Genomic DNA, 26,561 nt, shown 5'->3' with positions numbered 1-26,561 from the left:
AATTGTTTGTTTTATACAACCTACAATGTTTCAAAATGTGCAGCAACTCCGGATGAGTAGGTTTCTAGGCTAGATGAGGCAAATCACTTTTTTTCCTTATGCAAAAATTTAAGTTTAGTGCGTAAATGTAAAAATACTGATGATATCTGTGGCCAAACATGAAGTGTATGCAAAAAGAGATCCAGAGGGAACAGGGAGTGACTCCTGTCTGTATTTTTGACCAAATAAAGAATTACAAGCTGATTAAGTGATTAAGAGACTGGTAGGTCTTGAAGACATGGCTGTTAGCAGTTCACACTGTTAATAGGGTGTCACTTTGAGATACTTCCTGAGGGCAAACAGAAGCAATATTTATACAGTCCCTTCTCCAAAAACCACCAGTGGCCTGTTGATTCCCCATCATCTTCCATCAGCATCTCAATACGTTGAGGTGTTAAGAACCTCGTATGCTTAGCTAGAAGGGTTTGTTGACTTTCTTACACTCTCCTTTAACTAATTGTCAGTCACAAAACAGACACTATTTACATAGAAATGTGTCAATTGCCTTTGTGGTGGAAAAATACAATGTTTAACTTGGTCACATCTGCAATTGATGGTGACATGGTCAACTAATGGTGGTAAGAATGATTCTGTCTATTGTGACAGTAAAATCGCAATGAAACATATAGGTTAAACACTATATTTCACTTTGCTTTTTAGTGTGAGCTGTTTATGTATCCCATAATGCCTTGCTTAATCAAATGAATGCATATGCTGATATGGCAGACACCAGAACGTAATCAATTGTTTATTGTTGTCCTTTAGTACAAAGAGCCTGGGTTTGGGAAATGGAGGCATTCTTAAAGTAATTTTACCAGGTTAATATATTAGATCTATGAGTTTCCCCAAGAGTTTGGGAAATTGGATGGCGCTAGCACTGACAAGGGCCCAACAACTGACTGACTGGGGTAACAGGACTAAATTTTTATTTAATTATCTCCATTCCCACTCGATGTCATAGGGAAAACAAGACAGTGGGCAAGGGCAGAATTCCCATTAGGCAGAGCAAGCACCTACCTACAGGCACTTGACCACTAGGGGGAGCCTGTTTTCAGCAGTTGTAATATGCTTTTTGAGCTTTTGAGAATTTCTTAGAACCCGTGGGACTTCAAAATGTGCAGGTTTTTTCTTGGGTTTCCAAAACATGCAGGGTTTTTCTTGGCTCCCACGTGACTTCTTTCTCGCACTGGAAGTGATCTGAAATCACATTCTCCCACTGATGATGCCACGCAGGAGAGGTATGAGGGTTGTCACCCTAGCCCGTGAAGGGAACTGCTATGGTGGTCCGGCTAGGGGCAATATGCATACTTGCTACAGAGTCAGGAACACAAACATGTATTCTTGACCATACAGTGTTAAAATGCTATTTAGGTCTCAGTCCCCCTGCGCCCCCACCTTAAATAGTGTTAACACTTACCTTGATACCAGCACCATGCAGTTCTACCGTTGCTGGCTCTGCCCCGATCCTCCTCCTTGGCTGACATCATCAGAATTAAGGATCTCAGCCAATCCAATGTTTTCATTGGCTGATATTGCCAATTCTGATGATCTCACCTGAGGGGGCGGGGCCAAATGTCACCCTGGCCAATCAACATTTCCTCCTTGAACCAATGCATCTCTAGGAGAAAAGTACTGTGCAGCGCTGCCCTAGGAAGCACCTCTAGTGGCTATCTGAGTGACTGCCACTGGAGGTTTCCATAGGGAGCAATGTAAACACTGCATTAAGCTAGTTGTTCTTGTGACTATAGTGTCCCTTTAATACACTTGTGGGCCCCTTAATGAAGTACCGGCTGCCACCCCCTACCTCTCCCCCCCTCCATGGCAGCTTTGCTTGTTGATCAGTGCCTGACAGGACCCTTACATTGTATGGGTTTTAACCCCCTGATGGCAGCCTTGAAGGTACACTTATTATTAATGAGTTACATATTATGGTAATCTCTTGTCTCCTAGCCTTAAGTCATTTTACAGGCTAAAAATGCTGAATGTTGTGTAAACGTGAACGGATATCAAATAATTATCTTAAAATGAAAACTAGTCTTTTTTAAATGTAATTTTTCCAAGGACTGCTTAAAAATAAATATTGCTTTCTTGATGATACTAAAAGATAATTTTAAAATATACACTAAACGGCTAACCGGCCTATCATTTTTGGATTGCAACTCCCATCTTCCTCAGTGGCCTTTAACTCTGGCAGTTGACTGTGGTGTCAGGGTACAGATGGGAAGTTCTGGTTTAGTGAGTCTTGAACCAGCTCTTTACATACGTCATAAAAGATGCCAACTCCAGATGACCCAATTAGCGCTGGCGGGGTTTCTTCAACACGCAGATCCCCATCAGACACTAGAAGTGTTACCTATTGATGACACAAGCAGACACAAGCAGGATGCAGTGGAGAGGCAATTTAAATAATCAACAGAGTATTTGTGACTTCTCTTGGGTGGTCTTTTTAACACACGCCGGGTTCAGATGAACCCTTTCCATGCTAGAGGTGTGAATGCCATGCATATTTCACTGCAGCAGGCACTGAAAGGGTTAATTTTTAGTGACACAAGCTGTGACAGACAGGGACAGGGATGCAGTGCAGCTGCAATTTAAATCACCAACAGCTGTACTTGTGACTTCTCTTGGGTGGCCTTGTTATTACACATCAGGGGGTGGTCTTCCACTGACATCTGTCCCTCAAAAAAAAAAACGCACCTCCTACTACTTCGTCCACTCCCCACCTCCCATCACCAGGGGCTAATGGGTGATTTTAAAGATCTAGGAGTCATGTGCTCTGTCTGCATTAATGATGCCTCATCCCAAGGTTCATCCCACGGATATGGCTTCTGTCATAGGGATACAGTTATAAATCTATCCCTTTGTTATCCCCCAAAAGGTTGTTGAAAATTAATGTACATTTAACGATAACGTACCTTCTGCCACCCTTTCTCCAGGACAGGAAACATGGGAATTAAATCCATCCTATCACTTTAATTATCTCCAAAATATTCTTGCTATTCTGCAAGTAATGCTGAATCTTAGGACATGTGCTTTAGGGAAATCACTTAGAGACGGTGTGTCGTAAAACAATCCATTTCAAACAAGTTAAGGTTTGTTTACATTTATAGACATGGAACTGTAGCAAATTGAAATGTGAATGGCAAAATTTAGACTAAATAGAAGGTTTTGAAAAGTTATCTAACTAGGCAATAGTAACAGCTTAGCTATTTTAGAATAAATTTAGAATTAAATTATTATTATTATTATTATTTTTTTAATCATTTATATAGCACCAACATATTCCATAGCGCTTTACAATATTATAATGAGGGAAATGTAACAACAAACGAGACAATTACAAAATGTTACAGGAACAATAGCAGGGCTCGAGTCCTGCAGGAACACGTGGGAACGGCGTTCCTGCACTTTTTTTAGAGCAGGAACGCCGTTCCCGTTTGTGGTCCTGCAGGCACTCAGGGGGCGGCAAAAAATGCCGCCCCCAAATGCCCCTGTGTTTCCCCTGTCATGGGGGGCCCAAGAGGTGGCCTAATGGCCACCTGATGGACCCCCCCGGCCGGCTCTTGTCTTGCTGTCAGACGCGGCGAGGGAGCTGTGTTCTCTCTGCTCCCTCTCGCCGCGCCGTTTGCTGATGCTGGGAGCCGGAATATGATGTCATTTCTGGCTCTCGGCATCAGTAGACAGCCCGCGCGGCGAGAGGGAGCAGAGAGAACACAGCTCCCTCGCCGCGTCTGACAGAGAGACAAGAGCCGGCCGCACTGAAGCCCCACTGGACCCCAGGGACAGGTCCACGCCAGCTCTCCAGGTAGGAAGGCTGGGTGGACATTTTTAATTTTTAAAAAAATATGCAATAATTCTTGTGTATATGTGTGTGTGTGTATGTGTCTGGGAGTGTGTGTGTCTGTGAGTGAATGTATGTGTATGTGGCTGGGAGTGTGTGTGTGTGTGTGTGTGTCTGGGAGTGTATGTATGTGTATGTGTGTGTGTGTGTCTGGGAGTGTTTCTGTATGTGTATTTGTGTGTTGTGTCTGGGAGTGTGTGTGTGTATGTGTCTGTGAGTGTGTGTGTCTGGGAGTGTGTGTCTGTGAGTGTGTGTGTCTGGGAGTGTGTGTGTCTGTGAGTGAATGTATGTGTATGTGTCTGGGAGTGTGTGTGTGTCTGGGAGTGTGTGTCTGGGAGTGTGTGTCTGGGAGTGAGTGTATGTATGTGTATTTGTGTGTTGGTGTCTGTGAGTGTGTGTGTGTGTATGTGTCTGGGAGTGTGTGTGTCTGGGAGTGTGTGTATGTGTCTGGGAGTGTGTGTGTCTGGGAGTGTGTGTGTATGTGTCTGGGAGTGTATGTGTGTGTCTGTGAGTGTGTATGTGTCTATCTGTGAATTTGTGTGTGTCTTTGTGTGTCTGTGAGTGTACGTGTGTGTCTGTAAGTGTATGTGTGCACCTGAGTGTGTGTGTGTACGTGTTTATATATGCATACAAGTTTTTTTTTTTTTTTTTTGGTGGTTGAGTGGGGGTGGAACTCGAGTGAGTTCCCACACTTTATTCCCCAGGACTTGACCCCTGAACAATAGGTTGAATCAAAAGGATCCTGCTCAAACAAGCTTACAATCTAGAGTTAAATGAAGACCACCAAAAGCAGTGGCGTACACATGACCCATGGGGCCCCGGTGCGAAAATTGATCCGTGGGCCCCCCCCCCTCGCGCTTACTCTGCGCGGGAGCGGGGCAGCAACACATGGCGGCTGGGCACCTGGTCGCAGGGGTTGCAGGGCTGCGACCGCGGTATGTACGCCAGTGCATGCAGATGCACACACACTTAAAGGACCACTACAGACACCCAGATCACATCAGCTCAATGAAGTGGTCTGGGTGTCAGGTCCCTCTAGTTTTAACCCTGCAGCTGAAAGCATAGCAGTTTCAGAGAAACTGTTATGTTTCACTGAGGGTTAATCCAGCCTCTAGTGGCTGTCTCACTGACAGTCGCTAGAGGCGCTTCCGCCATTTTAAGACACTGAACGTCCATAGGAAAGCATTGAGTAATGCTTTCCTATGGGCGGTTTGAATGCGTGCACGGCTCTTGCCGTGCATGCGCATTCGGAGCTGAGAGGCGGAGGGATCCCCAGCGCCATGGGAGTCCGGCGCTGGAGAAAGGTAAGTGCTGAAGACACACACACTCTCATGAACAAATGCATACACACTAGCTAACAGACACACACATTTACTGACAGAGACACACTCAGCGGCAGACATACATACACACTCACTTACAAAACATACACTCTCACTGACAAACACACACTCACTAACAGACATCAAACAGACTCACTAACACACACACACAAACACACTCAGTAACAGACACACACAGTAACACACTCACTGACACTCACTAGCAGACACACACACTAACACAAACACTCACACTAACACACACTCACACTCACACACACACTCACACAGACACTCACTAACACTCACACACACACTCACTAACACACACACACTCACTAACACACACACACTCACTCACACACACACACACACTCACTCTCACACACACTCACACACACACACACTCACTCACTCACACACACTCACTCACACACACACTCACTCACACACTAACACTCACACACACTAACACTCACACACACTAACACTCACTTACACACACTCACACTAACACTCACACACACTTACACGTTTTTTTTTATTATTTAATCCCCCCAGCCTCCCTACCTTTTGGAGTGCTGAGGGGATTCCCTGGGGTCCAGTGGTGCTGCTGTGCTTCTAGGCGGCCGGTCAGGCTGGCCCTGCTTACACCCGGCGGGCAGTCAGGCTGGCCGGTGCGCGAGGGAGCACTCTCCCCTGAGTGCTTCCTCTTCAGCTCCCTCGCGCGCCGCGTAGGGATTCCGGCGCCGTAAGATGACGTCATCTTCCGGCTCCAGTATCAGTGCGGTGCGCGAGGGAGCTGAAGAGGAAGCACTCAGGGGAGAGTGCTCCCTCGCGCACCGGCCAGCCTGACTGCCCGCCGGGTGTAAGCAGGGCAAGCCTCGGGGGGCCCGGAGGTGGCCGGCTTCAGGGCCCCCCAGGAGAAGAGGCTGGCCCAGTGGGTACATACAGGGTCGCAGGGGCGGCCGGGCCCCCTGGTGGGCCGGGCCCGGTCGCAGCCGCGACCCCTGCGACCCTGGTATGTACGCCACTGACCAAAAGACAAGGCGGGGCTAGCAGTGTCAGAGGGAGAGAGCCATGTTTCAGTGTGCAACTATTTAGTGAATAAGCCCCTTTTTTGACATATTAATTAGATATTTACAGATTTGGCCGCCAGATCATTGTGACTAGAAAAAGTCTTTTAGAATCAGCATGTATGCTATTGTTTGATAGATTAAATAGTATTCCTTAACGCTTTCATGATAACAAAATGGTCAAATTGCATTTAAATCAAGGCACATGGTTTATATCATTGGTCCTTAAGGGGTTAAAGATTGCATGAAAAAAGACCAAGATAAAATAAGAGATATTTAATTTGCTAGTAGAAATACGGGGCTGGATTCTATTAGAGAGAGAAATGTAACTATATAATTAAGTAGCAGTTATCCCATTGGTATCTATAGGAAAAAATATAGAATATATTAGAATTGAATCTAGAATTTGCTAGGGTCACATGCTGAAGAAAAACGATATATATATATATATATATATATATATATATATACTCGAAATTTTAATAGGTTATGGAATGTATAAGAAGCTGCATAGTTGGTTGAGGTGTGCCGAAACCAAAGAACGAGTAGGCCTGTAATAAAAAGAGGGCCCACAAAGGTTAAATGTAATATATAGATGGGTGTATGTGGTTGGGGTCAATCAGCTTTAACGGCAGAGGTGAGTATGGGGCTAGGAGTTTAAGTAGGGGCAATAACTCCTCACCCAAATTCAGTCCTAATGGCCTTTTAACTTCTGCTCGGAATTTTAATAGGTTATGTAATGTATAAGAAGATGCATAGTTGGTTGAGGTGTGCCGAAACCAACGAACGAGTAGGCCTGTAATAAAAAGAGGGCAAAAGGAGGATTCAAAGAAAACACACTTTATTGCAAGTTATAAAGCTAGACTTCTGAAAGCTTGTCGAAGCTCCTTCTCCGGTCGTGGTATGTAAAAAGAGGATTTCCAGCAGCCCAGTCTCTTAATGATGTGGACTGGTGTGTTTGAGCAAGATGCTGAAGATGCTGCCCCTATACAGAAGGAGTGGCCGGAGAAGGAAGCCGGGTTGTAGCCCAACCTTGACAGTAGAGTTCTGACGTGAGATGTGACTTAGCTGTGGTGAATGGGTGCCCTTGGAGTAGTAATAGTGAAGTGTCCAGTGAGTGTGCATGGTGAGATTCAAGAAAAATGTCAAGTACTTTGACTGGGCACCAGGCATTCCCAGTAGGGAAGAGAGGAATGATAGTGAGATGATTGGTATGGTTAGTTTTTGTGGAAGGTAATGAAAGGACATAGTGGTCATCGGCTTTCTTTAGGTGACATAGTTTAAAGCTTGATGTGGTATCTACCTGGCGTACAACTGTGAACTCCCTACGTCTAAGAAAGCCATAGAAAGCAATAAAGATTGCGGCCTTTATAACCGAGTTAGTGTGATAATCAAACAGGGATTTGTCCTGTAGGTCGCTAAGTAGTCTGTTAGTGACAGGGGGAACTGTAACCTTTAAGGATGTTCTTAATAGGATATGATGCTAAAAAAGGTGCGTGATTAGGAAAGTTAGTGAGGACGTGGTGTTGTACCCCCGTTAGGAAAGCTTAATGGGATACTATGGGATAATTTGAGGTGTAGGTGACAGAAGGAGGCAAAAGCCACCATGGTTTTAATGGAGAAGTCTCCTTGCAAGTGAAACTCCGCAGTGAACTTATTGAAAATGGACAGAGCCAGGGCTCGAGTCCTGCAGGAACGCGTGGGAACGGCGTTCCTGCACTTTTTCCAAAGCAGGAACGCCGTTCCCATTACTAGTCCTGCAGGACCCAGGGCTGGCACAAGCGGCTGCCAGAGCAGGGGGGAGCACAAATCCGAATCCCCTGCCTCTGACTGGGGACTCGGATTTTTAAACTCACCTCTCCCCCTGCAGTCAGTGGAGTCCTCCTGCCACTCCTGATGATGTCAGTAGGAGGGGGCGTGACTTTCTCTGCTCTTCTCACAGGACCGCTGGGGAGCAGAGGAAGTCACGCCCCCTCCTCCTGACATCATCAGGAGAGGCCGGCTTACTCCACTGACTGCAGGCTGCAGGCTCCACATCCTGTCCCAGCCCTCCTGGCCCAAGGTAAGCCTCAGGGAGGGGGGAAGGCACTTTAGTTTTTTTTTTTTTTTTTATCCCTTCCCTCAGTCTCTGTCCCCCTATTTAAGGCCCTGTCCCCCCTCCTCAGTTCCTGCCCCCTTTCCCCAGTCCCTGTCCCCCTCCTCAAGCCCTATCCCCTTACTCAGTCCCTGTCCCCCTCCTCAGGCCTGTCCCTTTCCAGAGTCCCTGTCCCCTTCCTCAGGCCTGTCCCTTTCCCGAGTCCCTGTCCCCCTATTTAAGGCCCTGTCCCGTTACTCAGTCCCTGTCTCCCTCCTCAGTCCCTGTCCCTTTCCTCAGTCCCTGCCCCCCTCCTCAAGTCCTGTCCCCTTACTCAGTGCCTGTCTCCCTCCTCAGTCCCTGCCCCCCTCCTCAAGCCCTGTCCCCTTACTCAGTCCCTGTCCCCTTACTCAGTCCCTGTCCCCTTACTCAGTCCCTGCCCCCCTCCTCAGTCCCTGCCCCCCCTCCTCAAGCCCTGTCTCCCTCCTCAAGCCCTGACTCCCTCCTCAGTCCCTGTCCCTTTCCTCAGTCTCTGTCCCCCTCCTCAAGCCCTGTCCCCTTACTCAGTCCCTGTCTCCCTCACTCAGTCCCTGTCTCCCTCACTCAGTCCCTGTCTCCCTCCTCATTCCCTGTCTCCCTCCTCATTCCCTGTCTCCCTCCTCAGTCCCTGTCTCCCTCCTCAGTCCCTGTCTCCCTCCTCAGTCCCTGTCTCCCTCCTCAGTCCCTGTCTTCTTACTCAGCCCCTGCTCCCCTCCTCAGCCCCTGCTCCCCTCCTTAGCCTCTGTCCCCCTCCTCAGCCCATGGCCCCTTCCTCAGCCCTGCCACCTTACTCAGCCCATGGCCCCTTCCTCAACCCATGTCCCCCCCCTCCTCCTAAGCTCCTGTCACTTTTCCACAGCACTGTCACCTTACTTAGCCCCTGTCCCCCTCCTTAGCCCCTGCCCCCCTCCTTAGCCCCTGTCCCCCTCCTTAGCCCCTGTCCCCCTCCTCAGCCCCTGTCCACCTTACTCAGCCCCTGTCCACCTTACTCAGCCCAGTTCTCTTACTCAGCCCCTGCATACGAGCATCAGCCCCTGCCCCCCTTCCTCAGCCCCTGCCCCCTTCCTCAGCCCCTGCCCCCTTCCTCAGCCCCTGTCCCCCTCCTCAGCCCCTCAGTTCCTGTCCCCCTCCTCAGCCCCTCAGTTCCTGTCCCTTTCCTCAGCCCCTCAGTTCCTGTCCCTTTCCTCAGCCCCTCAGTTCCTGTCCCTTTTCTCAGTCCCTGTCCCTTTCCTCAGCCCCTATCCCTTACCTCAGCCCATGTCCCCTTCCTCAGCCCATGCCCCCCCCCCCCCAATCTCCTGTCCCTCTTCCTCAGCTCCTGTCCCCCTCCTCAGCCCCGTGCCCTTACTCAGCCCCTGCATACAAGCGTATCTTTTTTTGGGGTGAGGGGGTGAGGGGGGGAGGGAGCGGGGAGTGGATCTTGGGTGAGTTCCTGCACTTTTTGACCCAGGTCTTGACCCCTGGACAGAGCCCTAGCATAAGTGGTAGTAGTGTTGGATGAGAGTGCGTAGTGCGTGAGTGCCTGAGCGTGGCGTAGTAGCTCAGTTATTCCATGATTAGCTCGTGAAAAGGTGGTATCCTGGATGGTAGGTGGTGGGCCGTGGGGAGTGCCTGGAAGAATACCTAAAAATAAGAGCGGGAAAGAGCATCAGCAGCTGTGTTACGGATACCAGGAATGTGAATGCAGACTAGGTAAAACTGAGCGGTTGCTGCCAGCCAAGTAAACTTGCGTACCAGCCTCATGATAGTTAGAGAGGAGGACCGCCCCTTGTTGATAATTTCGCAGGCTGCTGAATTGTCTGAGCAGCATTTAACTGCCTTGCCGGTCCAGAGATGACCCCATGTATGGGTGGCCGCCACGATGGGGTAAATCTCGAACAACGAGGATGTTTCTCTAAAGGCCGGCAAGGCATCTATCTCAGTGGGCCAGTTATCCCTAAACCAGTGGTTGCCGCAAATGGCAGAAAACCAGGTGTGTGCTGCTGCGTCTGTGTAAATAGTAGGTGAAAGCTCGTATAGTGGAGGTATGAACAGAGCGACTCCATTGCATTCGGCCAAGAAGTTACTCCACATGTGCAAATCTGCCCTGGCGGGACCATCCAATGTTATTGGGCAGGAGTCGGGAACCCCATGGAGTAAACACAGTAGCCTGTAGATGAATTATCTGCCATGCGGAATTTCCTCATCGCGAAGTTAAGGGACCCCAATAAGGATTGGAGTCCCCTTCTGGTGCATGTATGACTCTGTAGGAACAGACCGATTTCATCCCTAATTTCTCGGGTGGTAACCTGGCTTAGAAAGATACTGTGTCCAAAACGATGCCCAAGAAAACTAGCTTGGTAGAGGGTTCAAGCGTTTTACTTGGTGACAGGGGTACCCTTAGTGTAGTGAAAAGGGCTGTGGTCCGGCCAAGGTATCCTAGGGATAAGATAGATGCTAGTGGGCCTAAAGAATGCCACTGGTATGCATGATGTATGTAAAGATGTCAAACGTATGACATTACGTTACAATGATACTGTAACATAAGAACCCGTGTAAGATGAGGGACCTGAACGTTGGTCCATACCTAGAGACAAGCACCGGGTTACCATAATTTGGTGATGTAATGAAGGAAGGCTGAGTGAGGCATTTAGGAGAATCATAATGGTAGTGAGTAAGATTAACAATACCTGGTACTGAAATACAGGATACCAGGTTGGCTGTTGGTTGGTGAAAGCATAGAAAGCTTGAAGGGACTGCGGTATTAACGCAGGTCTAGGTAATAAACGTAGAAATAACAAAACAAGTGATGTACAGTTATTAGTTTGTAGAAGCAGAGTGACATTGGTTGGAAGGGGATTATGGGTGAGATCGTAGTGAGGGGTCTCAATGTGACCCATGCAAAAGTTTGGAAACCCGCCTGGGGGGGGGGGGGCGTGGGTTTTCCCATGGAGGCTGAATGAGGCCTGGGCATGATAGCTGTAACGAGTAAACCACTATACCTGATCCTGTAGGACAGGATACCAGGTTGACACTTCCTGAAGTCTACTTGAAGGAAATACTGAGGAGCCTAAAATCATAATATAGAGCTAAGTACCGTAATAAGTATAAAGCTGAGAGAAACAGGGAGTGAGCGATCGTGCCTTTGATCAGTACTGTGCCTGACGTAAAATGAACCGTGGTAATTGAATTTGGGAGATAGACGTGAAAAGTAGTGCGTGCTGGGGGCGGGGCCTGGCCGCCGGTCGGATCAGACACGCTGTGTCTGAGCTCCTGCCTCGGAGCTAGGAAAATCTGAGCTAACCGCGGGCCATGAGCAAACACCAGCCTGAAAATGCGACCACAAAATCTCCCAGACGATGGCGATTCAGGGGATACCCAATAGGACCCCCAAAGGCACCAAAGTCACCTGATCGAGGCCTGAGGCCTACGGCTTGAGCTTGGGTGGGACGGGCGCTCACCCAGTTCTCTGGCCGGCTGTCTGCCACCCCCCCTCCTCTGGGCCGGGGGGGTCATCCCGGTCCCCACGGGCGACCACCACCGCACACCGCAACATTTCCACTCCGGCCGAGCATTGCGGAACGGACGGAGTGCACCAAGATGGCCGACCAACGACTACACGACATAACCACTGAGCAGCACACAAGTGAGTCTGGCTGTCACCTCGTGGCGGAGAACTGCTGCGGCTTTCTCACCAAGCCCGGCGCCCACCTGGTGACATCCGAGCTAAAGGCGGGGGAGAGTGTGGAGATAGAGGAAGAGCGGGGGAAGGACGGCACCACCCTGGGCACTCTTTATCAGGCAACGATGCTGGCACACATAACGGGCCCACCTGGGCTGAAGACCGACGAGGGTGGAATCCCAGAGCACTGACCACCTGTGCTGGAAATCACCCACAGCAGCCCCCCACAGGGGAAGAACTCGGCTTCCCACGTGAGTTACCCGGTTCGCGGACATGAGGTGCAGGCCTTCACACAAGCCCGGGGCTATAGGGGGGACTTGACAAGACCCTGCCCCGCATCCCCGTACTTTCCCACACACCTGAACCCAAGATGAGGCACGGGCTGGGCCGGGACTTTATACCCCAAAAAAGCACAGCAACATGGCGGGTCAGCCCACACGCTGGACTATTTGCACTGTACGGCCAAGCTGTCTTCTCGCTCCGGTGTGGGTAGCCACATGGAGAGCTCCACTCATTTAAGTGCTATGTTAAGCGCCCGGCGAGTTTTAGCAGCTAATTCACTCGCATCACAGCTAGCCTGCAGTCTAACTTTGCTACACACACTCCACATAGCCTGCACAAAGCCAGTTAGACAAGCCAGAAGCTTTGCATGTTATTTTCTCTAAGTGTGCCGCAGCTATTGATCCTGTAGTCAAATGTCTATGCATGTTGCCCACCCATCTAAGCGTGAAACCTATGCCTGAATCACTCACCCTTACTCTAACGCATGTGGTAACCTACTCACAGCTTCACTGGCTCTTGTCACTGCAAAATAATCACATGCCTAGAAAGTTAAGCGATATCACTCTATGTTATGTTACCAAATACCTAAACAAAGTAAAGCTATACTGTTTCTGTCGTTATATATAAAAAATGTGCTTGATCTACCTTGTACCCCTATGTTCAACTGTTCGTATTGTGCTAGAGGACTGCCTTTGGGGTACCTCACAAGCAACTGTCATTTGCCTACGCACAAAAATAAAGAATTACAATAAAAGTAGTGTGTGCTTGTCCTATGGGCATGCTACTGAAAATAATAAACGTATGACCTTTGTAGGAGTCAAACTGTAAATAATGAAAGGCTAATCATGCAGTCATAAAAAGTAAGAGTGGATTAATGATAACCTGTGTTATCATTAAACTAATTTAACTGGAAAAAGTGAATGAAAAATGAAGGATCTCTAAACCTGTATAAATTTAAAACAGGCAGTAAATTAAGTGAAAGATTTTAAGATGTAGTGCTCTGTTCGTTCGTATGAACGAACGGTATAACAGGTATAGCATAGTACAAAATAAGGGTTTTTAAACAGGGAAACAGACTGGCTTTCGGCTAAATTACACGAAATGTAAGAACTGCGTGCAACAATGGTGACTGCGGTCGTCTGTTTGACCGCACGAAAGAATGAACGAATGTAAGTATACCCTGAGGTCGGCTGTTTAGCCGCACGAACTGCAAAAGTGCACGAACAGGTAAGTATACACGAAAAAGGTATAGCATTAGTAAAGGGAGCCTACCCCCACATTTTTAGGCCCGAACGCTATTTCCCACGTTATGCTTACGTGGACGTGCCAGTCTCGTAACCGGGGAGAAGCCAGATGGCAGGACCGAAGGTTGGAGGCAGAGGATACTGCTAGCGACAGGACTCCTGCTGGAAACTGGAACTGTTTGTCGGGAACTCGGACCGGTGCTGGTTGCTAAGGTGAGTCAATCAGCTTAAACGGCAGAGGTGAGTAGGGGCTAGGAGTTTAAGTAGGGGCCATAACTCCTCCCACAAATTCAGGCCTGATGGCCTTTTTACATATATATATTTATATATATATATATATATATATATTGTTTTAGTGTTAGCCTGCAGGGGATCTTAAAAATTAAAAATGCTAATGTAAGAAATGAAGTAAAATATCCATTATCTATTTTGCTCTAGAGATAACAGCTGTATACCGACACCTAAACAGGCTGCACGAAGGACGATTTGGCCCTGGCTAGTCTAAGTAGCACACTTAACAAACCTTTTGCACAAAATCTATGTGTGCCTCTTACAGATATACTTAAACTCATTCATAAACAGTATAGTAACAAAATTATTGCTGTACAGAAGACACCAAGAAAGTAAATTCCTGCTCTGTAGAGATTGTGGAAAATTTAGAGCACTCTCAAATAAGGGCTGAGTGCAGACACCTACTGTCGTACCTACCATGTGTCCCTATTTAGGAGGCAAAGTCCCTATTTTGGGTCCACATCCCTCTGTCCCTCTTTTCTATCCTAACGTCCCTCTTTTATAGGAGTTTAATATTGTTGGTGTGTCTGAGTGCATAACAGAGCTCCAAAGCAATATTACTCCCAGTAATGTGTCTTTAACCCCTTAAGGACCAAACTTCTGGAATAAAATGGATTCATGACATGTCACACATGTCATGTGTCCTTAAGGGGTTAAACTACCATAACTGTGTTTAGAAATCAGTCTGTGTAACTTAGGAACATTGTGCTGGTTCTAAATTACACTGTATATGTATAAATTGTTATTAGTAAGTTACCTAGAATTGTTCAGAACCGCCACGGCCCTGGCCAGACGTCCCACTTGTTAAAGTCTCCATCTTTGTCTTTTCGAAATGTTGGGAGGTATGCTTGAAGATTGACAAAATGTTACTTGAATAATATCACTATCATTTATTTGAGAGAAAAAACACACAAACATTTACTTTACATTTGAGTGTAAATAAAGGATATCTGTTATATATATATTAAAATAATAATAAAATATAAATAAATAATATTATGTTTATTTATTACTTGTATTAAGCAAATATGTCTTTGCGAGTGATGAAGAAAAATGTAATTTAGAAATCTATTCACTCTCATTACCCTGTGGCTGGGCTCCACCATCTAAGCTCTGTCATTGTTAGAAGCTGTGATATTTGCATAGGCTCTCAGTACAGATAAAATCACGAAACAAGCTTTCTCCTCATTTGCAATATGTGTGAAATTGAGGAATTCCGAGTGTTCATTTGGATACTGGGCAGCTGTAAGTCCATTAGTTCATAGAAGACCAAATTAGCCAAAATGACTTTTTGTTTTTTTGTTATGTTAATGTAGGATTTACCTAAAAGGTTTGCCTTGATGAGGTGAGCTTACATTTCAATGGCCATTGGAGTGATACTAAAAACTAAATGTGCTGAGAGACTTGGCAGAGTGCGCAGGTGACTTTGAATTTTATACTATGTATATGACTGATGAATACTATAGTCATAAAAGACAAAACAATGAGTGAGCGCTGGATAACACAGTAGGCAGCAACTTGATAAGGGAATCCCTCTAAAACCCTTAAGGGAGATATAACAAAAAGAAAAAACAATAAAAGCTGCGCCTAACAACAGTCAAAAAAGTATAGTCCAAATAAAATAGATGGATAAAAGGGAGAAAGTCTTATCTAAGAGTGTCCCGTGCAGTCGTCTAGTACGGCAGTATTCAGTCTGCAATAGATGTCCTTGTTTGATTCTTCCTTGTAGATCCACTCAAATATAGGAGACAAAAGGGTATATACAGGAAGCCGGATAGTGTAGTAAGTTAAAATATAAGTGAATAAAATATATAAAACTTGTGAATGTAAACTCACATTTGAGAGAGCTAAAACCAGCTCAGGTGGAAAGGGCATTCAGCGGTATAATCCCCGCTTATGGGATATACAGTGGGTATCCTCCGTCTGTGGGAAATTTCCTCCGTTCTTGATACAATAGGCACTCGGGTAGAAAGAAACAACCAATAGTGCACACTGGATAAAAAGCTGATTGTAAAATAAAGAAATAAAATGGGTACTCACAAGGGGGGAGCAGAACAGCTGCTCTCTTTTGATAGCGCTGGTGGTATTATCCCCACCTAGGATTACTTGGAGTCCAGAGTGATGATTAAAATGCCAGGTAAAAAGTGGATAAATATGTATTAAAAAAATACAATTAAAAGTAACAAATTATACTTTAATATTTAAAATACATAATATTATAACCATAAACGCGTTTCGCCAATACGGCGTTATCAATATGGGAAAAAAGAACCTCTATTTCTTTTCTTTTTTCCCATATTGATAACGCCGTATTGGCGAAACGCGTTTATGGTTATAATATTATGTATTTTAAATATTAAAGTATAATTTGTTACTTTTAATTGTATTTTTTTAATACATATTTATCCACTTTTTACCTGGCATTTTAATCATCACTCTGGACTCCAAGTAATCCTAGGTGGGGATAATACCACCAGCGCTATCAAAAGAGAGCAGCTGTTCTGCTCCCCCCTTGTGAGTACCCATTTTATTTCTTTATTTTACAATCAGCTTTTTATCCAGTGTGCACTATTGGTTGTTTCTTTCTACCCGAGTGCCTATTGTATCAAGAACGGAGGAAATTTCCCACAGACGGAGGATACCCACTGTATATCCCATAAGCGGGGATTATACCGCTGAACGCCCTTTCCACCTGAGCTGGTTTTAGCTCTCTCAAATGTGAGTTTACATTCACAAGTTTTATATATTTTATTCACTTATATTTTAACTTACTACACTATCCGGCTTCCTGTATATACCCTTTTGTCTCCTATATTTGAGTGGATCTACAAGGAAGAATCAAACAAGGACATCTATTGCAGACTGAATACTGCCGTACTAGACGACTGCACGGGACACTCTTAGATAAGACTTTCTCCCTTTTATCCATCTATTTTATTTGGACTATACTTTTTTGACTGTTGTTAGGCGCAGCTTTTATTGTTTTTTCTTTTTAATACTATAGTCATGGCTAGCACCCAGGAGTAGTGGGTTTTTGAACCCATGGCTTAAAGGGACACTCCAGGCACCCAGACCACTTCAGCTCATTGGAGTGGTCTGGGTGCCAACTCCCACTACCCTTAACCCTGCAAGTGTAATTATTGCAGTTTTTTTAAAACTGCAATATTTACCTTGCAGGGTTAAGTCCTCCCCTAGTGGCTGTCTATTAGACAGCCACTAGAGGACACTTCCTGCTTCATAGCACAGGTTTTCTGTGCTAGAGCGTCGCTGGACGTCCTCACGCTGTGTGAGGACCTCCAGCGTTGCTCTATTCCCCATAGGGAAGCATTGAAATTAATTTTCAATGCTTTCCTATGGGGTGCGCTAATGCGCATGCGCGGCATTGCCGCGCATGCGCATTAGGTCTCCTCGGCCGGCGGGCGAGATCAGTCTCGCCCACCGGCCGACGTAACCAGAAGGAGGAGCGGCGGGGGAGGAGAAAGCAGCGACGTGGGACATGTCGCTGCCTCTGGTAAGTCACTGAAGGGGTTTTCACCCCTTCAGCAACTGGGGATTGGGGGGTGGGAGGGAGAGGGACCCTCCAGTGCCAGGAAAACGGATTGTTTTCCTGGCACTGGAGTTTCCCTTTAATTTTGTGTGTTGGAAAACATAGCTGACAATTTACACTTTAGTAAACATCTCAGTATGTATTTACTAGCAATCTGGCATGCACACCATGTTGTTATCTATAACATGCTACTATTTGGGTAATAGGATGAAAACCTTGGTAAGCTGTTCAATGACAAATAAAACCGTTTTTTGGCATCATGAGCTCTTCTTAACCTCAAGGAAGATTTCCTGCAGATGTTCCAGCTGTTTGACTTTGCAGGGTATCCTGTTACACTTTTCTCTTGAAAACAAGGGCCATCATAAAAGTGTGTTAGCAATGTTCATTTTAATGTGAAGATCTGTGCTTTAACATAATACCCTTTTACCACTGTCCATGTCAGTGTCACAGAAGGTGCCAAACAACAAAACCAAAAGAAGATCTGATTGATTACCTGCGTCTACCATAACCACCGATGCCAAATCTAAGGCAAAGTTTACAAAATAATAATTCACCATTTCCCTCATCCTTGTGATAAACTAAATAATTTGTGATTCCTCTACATTAAGAGGTCCCTCTAAGCACCAATACCTCAAAGACCTCTTTATATTAATGAAGTTGTGTTGGTGTATGGACCATGTCCTTTTTGCCCGGGAAGGTAAATGTCAGAGACACAGCAATGTTTACATTTTGACTAAGCCACACCTGCACTGACTGTCTGAGAGAAAGCCACTAGGGACACTTCCTAATTCAAAACTTCAATATTTCCTTCATAGTCAATGACATAAAGCACAGCATGATATTTTGCAAGCTTTCAGGACACTAAGGTCCCTTCATCAGGCCTGCTTGCTGAGTGAAGCTAGCGCAGACACATTTTATATAGTATACAGGAAAAAATTAATTTAAAAATACACAAATCTCCAACACTAGGTTTGTTGATGCGCTGGTGAAGGACCGTCCTAGCGATCCCCAGCACTGTGTGGTATTGGAGTGTTGCCGTTCTCAGTCTGTACCCGATAGAGGTGCAGACTAGAATCTCCCTTGGTCTCTCTATTACTACCATAGAAGACCATACTGCCCTAGTGAGGGCCAGTCTGCTGCAGTATTTATAAATTCATGAAATAGGACACAGGCAGTTTTATGGATATTTAAAAAAATACAGTATTTTTCACTTTCCTTTTATCCCTCCCACATTATATATTTGTATTGATAAATATATGCAATAAAGATATATGTTGGAGAAAAAATAAATATAATTATGTATATATATATATATATATATATATATAAATGACTATGCACGTGGTTGAAGGTGGGCGTCAGAGGTGCATGTACGAACAGGTAATAGCAGATCTTCAGCTGAGTGTAGGGGCCTTGGTGGGTCATACTTTGTATTAGTGACGATAGGTAAGTAGGAGCACCATTATGTAAAGATTTGTAAGCAAGCACTAGAATTTTAAATTGAGCCCTATGTCTTACGAGAAGCCAGTGTAAGGACTGACAGAGGGGGAGGCATCGGTCGAGCGGACTGACAGGAAAATGAGCCTCGAAGCTGCATTCATTGTACAGCGCTACACAATTTGTTGGGGTTTTATAAATAATAAAATAACAATTCAAATTATTGATTTTAATGGGACCAGCTGGGAATTCGTAAGACCACTGAGAAGCTGATTGCAGTAGTCAAGGCGAGAGATGATGGCAGCATGGACCATATCCTTATCTGCATCCGGCATTAGATAGGGCAAATGCGAGCTATGTTTTTGAGATAGAAGCAGCAGGATTTGGCAAGGGACTGGACTTGAGGCAAAGGAGAGGTTGTAGTCAAAGAGAACATCTAGGCAGTGAGCCTGTGAGGTAGAGTTGATGGTTTTGCCATTGACTTGGAGAAAGACAGGCCTGGAAGTAGCAACACTTGAGGGCAGGTTAAGATTAAGAAAATGAGCAGCCATCCAGTAGGAAATAGCAAAGACACAGTCAGAGACATGAGTCAGGAGGAACGTTGAGAGATCAGGAGAGGACATATAGATTTGCATCTCATCTGCTTAGAAATTATATTGGAAGCCAAAAGAGCTGATGAGTTTACCAAGCGAGGTAGTCTAGTTTGAGAAAAGTAGGGGACCAAAATCAGAACCTTGGGAAACACAGACAGAGATGAATTGTGGAGGAGAGGAAGAGCCAGAAAAAGAAACACTGAATGACTGTTGGTAGAGGTAAGAAGAGAGTAACCACTGGATTTAGCAGCAATTAAGTTGTCGGATACTTTGGTCAGAGCTGTTTCTACAGAATGATGAGAGCGGAATCCGGACTGAAGGGGGTCGAGCAGAGAGTTGGTTTCAAGGAAGTTGGTCAATCTCGCATACACAACTCTCTTGAGAATGGTAGTAGTGAGATAGGGCGGTAGTTGGATGGGGAGTTAACGTCAAGGTTTGGCTTCTTTAGAATTGGGGGTGATGGTTGTGTGCTTGAAGGCTGAAGGAAATATGCCAGAGGAGAGGGAGACATTGAATATTTTAGTGTGGGGCAGAGCAGAGAAGTAGATAGAGTGCGAGTGAGATGGAAGGAAATAGGATCAAGGGAACAAGTGGTGGGGCTGGATGACCGAAGCACAGCAGAAACCTCTGCTAGCATAGTGAGTAAGCCTAAAAAACAGAGGTGGGAGCGGGGTTGAGGGAAGTAGTGTCAGGGGTCAGAGAGAGATTAGAGATCTCTTTCCTGATCACTGAAATCTTCTCAGTGAAGTGTGTTGCAAAGTGTGTAGCAAAGTACTTTGTGTTGCAAAGTATTGAGCTAGCTAGCTTGTGAGCTTACAATCTAAAAGTTATTATGGAGAATTGGGAGTAGTGGGAGCAGGGGGAGATTTGAAGGTAGTGGATGGCTAGTATTAGCATATTTTCACAGATTGCTAAAATGTAATGTGATTGAGATGATTGTGGAAGATGCCAAACTTCTGGAAAGACATGCCATGAACAAAGTGGGTATGATGTGTGTGAGGCTCACTGGCATACATACCGTGGTCACGCCAGTTTGCCAGCCTCTTCTCCTGGGGGACCCAGGAGCTGGCCACCTCAGGGCCCCCAGAGGCTGGCAGTGGTGTCACAGAGCGGGTGGGCGCGCGAGGGAGCATTCTCCCCTGAGCGCTCTTTGCCCAGCTCTTTGCCGAGCGCACTGCAGTGATGCCGGAGCCGGAATATGATGTCACTCCGACTCCGGCATCAGTAAGTGGCGCGCGAGGGAGCTAAACAGTAGGATCAGTGCTCCGTCGACGCCTGCAGGGAAATCTGGAATCCCCTCAGCACTCCCAAAGGTAGGGAGACTGGGGGAATAAATTAAAAAAAAACCTGTGTGTATGTGTGTTACTGTGTATGTGTGTTACTGTGTGTGTGTGTTACTGTGTGTGTTAGTTGTGTGTTAGTTTGTGTGTGTTTGTTATTGAGTGTGTGCCTGCTAGTGAGTGTCAGTTGTGTGTGTTAGTTTGTGTGTCAGTGAGTGTGTTTTTGTGTGTCAGTGAGTGTGTTACTGTGTGTGTCTGTTCCTGAGTGTGTTAGTTTGTGTGTGTCTGTTAGTGAGTCTGTTTGGTGTCTGTTAGTGAGTGTGTGTTTATCAGTGAGAGTGTATGTTTTGTAAGTGAGTGTGTATGTATGTCTGTCACTAAGTGTGTGTCTGTAAGTAAATGTGTGTGTCTGTTAGCTAGTGTGTATGCGTCTGTTCGTGAGAGTGTGTGTGTGGTTAAAACCCCTTCAGCACTTACCTTTCTCCAGAGCTGGGCTCCCTTGGCGCTGGGGATCTCTCCATCCCGATCCGCTTCTCAGCTCCGAATGCTGATGCACGGCAAGAGCGGCGCGCGCATTCAAACCGCCCATAGGAAAGCATTACTCGATGCTTTCCTATGGACGTCCAGCATCGTCTCACTGTGATTTTCACAGTGAGAATTGCGGAAGTGCCTTTAGCGGCTATCAGTGAGACAGCCACTAGAGGCTGGATTAACCCTCAGTGAAACATAGCAGTTTCTCTGAGACTGCTATGTTTACAGTTGCAGGGCTAAAACTAGAGGGACCTGGCACCCAGGCCACTTAATTGAGCTGAAGTGATCTGAGTGCCTATAGTGGTCCTTTAAGTGTATGTGTATCTGCATGCACTGGTGTACATACCGCGGTTGCAGGGGTCGCATCCCTGCGACCCCTGCGACCAGGTGCCTGCCGCTATGTGTTGCGGCCCTGGCCCGCGCAGAGTAGGCGCCAAGGGGGTGGGGGGGGGGTGGCCCACAGATCAATTTTCACACCGGGGCCCCATGGATCGTGTGTACGCCACTGGTGAGGCCTCTTGGAGCTTGCTGGAGGTTGCTGCTAAAAGAGGATAATGTCCAATATACTGCCAACCATATACCTGGCAGACATGTACAATTACTTTTAGCCTTATTTCTTTTCTCTGACATGGCTTTACCTTTATGCTGTTGGTAAAATGATTGTAAAAAGGGGTGTCTGCAGCCACCTGTGTGGTAGAGGCCCCCAAATAACACGGCACCAGCCAACCTATCAATTTGCAGTCATCATCTTAATGTGGGAACTAGCAATCTTAAACTTTAAAATAACGGAGTCATGCTTATAAACAAAACACCCAGAAATACAGAGTAGGGTCCCACAGCCGGTACTACGTCCATGCACTATGGAGCTGAGGCAGAAGAGGGTCAGCAGGGGCGTCGACAGGGTTGTTAACATGTGGGTCCCAAGTGTCTAAAACGTGTCACTTATTATGGTTTTTTTATTATGCTTGGCTAGAACAGGGCACTTGGTGCTAATAATCAGTCCAGCATGCAGCTATCATCTTCTTCCCCCTTACTATAGCGCGGTGAAGCAATAGCACCTTCCCTCAGCCCAATCTACGGCCCAATATTCATGCCAGATCTTGTGTGGAGAGAGCGGGACATAACACACGTCGTATCATGCTCCCTGCTTCACACACAGTGCGGCTATGAACAGTATTGAGGCTGGGCTGAGCCTCTGCCATGCAAGCTCCAGGCATTGAGAATGCTCTGACATGATGTATCTCCCACCAGACAACCAGGGATCAATATCCCCCCTACCCCCCCCCCCCCCCTCCCTGGCCAAAGATAAGCCTCATGGAGTTGGAAAGAAACTGCATTTCCTTTTTTTTTTTTTTTTTATTAAAGTTATTTTTTGCCTCAATAGACCACCTAACCACCCACTACACTCCCCAACCCCCTCACTACTGCCCCTAATTCCTTCACTACACCCCATAACCTCCCACTACTGCCTCTAACCCCACACTACACTTACTAACCCCACTACATCCCGTACTGCTCCAAAAACCCCACTACATCCTCTAACCTTTCACTACTGCCCCTAAATCCACACTACTGCCTCTAGCCCCCAATACACTTCCTTACTCCCATTACATCCCCTAATCCACATCAAATAACCCCAATCACACCCCTAACTCCCCACTACTGCCTTTCTACCCCACTTCTGTTCCCCCTAACCCACACTACATATTTTAACCTACCTCTTCAGCCCCTAACCCTCCACTGTTGCACTTGTACCCCACTGCATCTTCTATTTCCCACTACACCTAGACAAACATTTATGTCTGGACATTAAGAAAGGGTAGGATATAGTAGTATGACTACACTCACTTGGGGCGCCAAAAAAAAAAAAATTCTGCACCCAGGCGTCTGTGACCCTAGGATCGGCTCTGGCCGGAGTCATCAAAAGCTGGTGTTGTATTACAATTCCTATTATGGTAAGCCCCAGATTAGGTCACATCAGTACTTTTCCTCTTTTTTTTTTAGCAGACTTTTTCTAGCAGTTCATACACTGCAGCCATGGACTACCCAGCCAAGTCTAAGGAAGTATAGTTAAAGTGGTCAATGACTGCAATGAGAATATTTACTAAACAGTGAAATGTTGTCAGTTAAAGAACCGGTTGGAAACATAAAACCCAAATTAACAGCGCTACAAATTTAGCTGAGCCTGAGGAATTTTCAAACTTTGTTACTTTGGCCTAAATTTTGCAACCTAGTTTTTAGCTGACATCTTCAACAAGCGGTACCTCACTGCTTAGTGAATAAATCCCTTAGTAACACTAAATAAACCCAAATTAACCATGTAATCAGAGACTTAAAAAAAAGATTCAACACACAATTATTCAAACACAAATCTCAATATGTTGGCGGAACGTGAAAATAGAATGGATCACACAAGGCGAAATGCCTTGTATGAATCCCCTGCTGGGTGCCAAATACCCTCCACCGCCAGTTCATTCTCTCCGTCATCAATTTAGACAGAGGAACAATGCACAAAATCATGGAAAAGCAGGGGAGGGGGTTTTATGGCCAGCGTTTCCAGGGTTCCCCAATCTCATCAAAACATGATCTTCCACTCCTGGTATCTGCTGCTGAGATTTATTTAAAGAATGGCAAGCTAAAGCGGATCGCTGTCCCTGGCCTATTCACCGAGGTCTCAGAGATAAGAAACCCCCCAGGACTATATATCAAGAATCCCAATGTCTCAAGAAAGTGCAAGAGGTCATAAACAAAATTGTTGCAGGGTTCTTAGCAAATTATGTTTGACTTTTGCGATTTACATAAAATAATAACCAATTAGAGGAGAGGTTTTTTTTTTTGGGAGCATTTAATTAAGTTTAAAACTAGCTATAATATTTCAAAGAATCTAAAAAGAATAGACAAATTAAGTAAAGAGATTTGGGTGCATACTGCTTAATGCTATGGCCTTAGAGATAATTAACTTTAAAAAATGCTAATTTCCTATAAAATGTAACTGGAAACTAATCATGGCTTTTTATGCTGTTAAGAACAAGATCGTGTTTTGAGATTTTATTTTTGGCATAAGATACATAATTATTTTTACTTATTTTAAAGTCTCACGAGAAATTACTAGTTCTGACGATAACTAGTAAATTAAGTGAACATTTAAAGGACGGTATCATTAAGAAGAGTTTCGGGCAAATATGTGATGCACTTAGACAAAAACAAATGATGCTGGAAAAATAAGAGTGCTAGTTTAGTTAATTAAAGGTCAGTCTGTACACATCTGGTTAAATTTTGGAAAGTAATAAAGCAAATTAATGTGACCTTAGGGATGAGAGCACTTCCAATGACCCATGAGTTCACACAGCTAATGAGGGTTCAAATTGAAAAGCTAATGTTATCAGGGGGCCAAAGAAGGTTGGCTTAGGTAATGTCACCAGGATTTAATAATTTACAAGCATGCATTCACTAACTTATTGAGTACCGTAGCTGGTATGCTTAAGGCCAATTTGCAAAAACCCTAAATTGACCTCTTTCGACCATTGAGTTGATACTTGGGTATTAAACACCAAAAGCATTCAAAATGTGAACTCTGACAAGTTCAATACAAAGTCCATTGTGGACTTCTTCGAAGGCCCTCTTTTTGACTTAATTCAGGATACACACCAAACTCATCGACAGAACAGATTCTGACCAGCATTCTATGGCAACAAAAGTCATCAACAGCCACAGGGGTGATAGAAAGGTCTCTATCACTGGTGTGTATTCATTTGGGGGTGCCATCCCTAAAGTGAGTGTGAATTATTAGCAACATCATGTCTTCTTGCTTCCTCCTAACGCTGTTTCTTTCCCCTTCCAGAGCTGGTAGATGCCATGCAACTGTCATTGCTTGTTGTCCTTGCGCAGTTGTGTAGTTTTGTCCCTGTTAACACATGTCCCTTCTTTATAACTTACTTAATGGAAAACAATGCTGGAACTATGCTATATTTTCTTTTTTCTTCTTCTTGTCGCTAGCTTGTTCTTCATTACTTTTCCCTCTTTGTTGTTGTTTTACACATGCATACTGTTACACTTCTGACATCATATAATCACAGCAAAAGACAGATTGATATATTCCTGTAGCTACCTCAGTGCCTTTAACTGGTTCTAGTTACATACGTATTCTTGTTGTTTTGAGCATTTCTTATTACGATCTTGGCTAGTATCTCATGGATCCTCCTGGTATCAACTGTCCCAGACCTTGTATGTTTATTGGTCTTATCTCTGGATCTGGGTTTAAATTCCATTTAAGGTAAATCAAAGTAGAGACCAACTGGCCTCTTTGTAATTCAAGGTTAATGGAGTGCAGTTGTGTATGTACAGTTTTCCGGATACCAGACAAGCTTTCAGGGAAATTGTATCAGCTCTGATCTGCTTGATTTTCTCTTAACATTTCAACCAGAGTTGCATACTATCCAACCGCTACAGTGCTCCTGTCCGTAGTTAAATATATCCCCCCATTCCATTAAAATTATATCCTTGCCTTAGAGTTTTTTTAATTCTTGCGAAATCCCACCCTTAGCGGGCACTATGCACTTTACAAAACAAACCAATAATATTGCTGCATATTACCCCCAAACCCTTTTTTACATATTTAAATTTTTACTATCACTCTATAGTCATAAAGTTTAAACTTACCTGCCAATGAGACAGAGATTTGAATGAAAGGAACACTCCAAACACTATAACCACTGTAGTCCATAATGGTTTAAATACTTAACCTGGGAGGGAAACAAGGCCCTCCTGGCACAATCACCATAACCTGGTGTTAGTGGGTATCGTTTCATGGAGTGTTTCTTTAATATGCAGGTACTCTTTATGGCTTCCTTTGTTTGTACCTTGGGAATATGGCAGTCCACGCAGCTGCCCAAGAGTGATGGGAGTTTGACTGAGGCTTAACTGGACATAGTCTTGAATTAGAGGGGCAAAGGTTTAAAAATAATATCAGGAAGTATTACTTTACTGAGAGGGTAGTGGATGCATGGAATAGCCTTCCAGCTGAAGTGGCAGAGGTTTACACAGTGAAGGAGTTTAAGAATGCGTGGGATAGGCATAAGGCTCTCCTAGCTATAAGATAAGGCCAGGGACTAATGAAAGTATTTAGAAAATTGGGCAGACTAGATGGGCCGAATGGTTCTTATCTGCTGTCACATTCTATGTTTATATATATATATATATATATATATATATATATAATTTATTTTTTTATTCGGCCTGATGATAGTCCCCTTGCTGGGACTGAAACGTCGACCATCCTTTTTATGATGAACTAATAAAAGTTAT

This window comes from Pelobates fuscus, chromosome 11 (genome assembly GCF_036172605.1).
Source record: "Pelobates fuscus isolate aPelFus1 chromosome 11, aPelFus1.pri, whole genome shotgun sequence".
Lineage (NCBI taxonomy): Eukaryota > Metazoa > Chordata > Amphibia > Anura > Pelobatidae > Pelobates > Pelobates fuscus.
The sequence above is the reverse complement of the archived record's forward strand: the minus strand, read 5'-3'. Positions refer to the sequence as shown.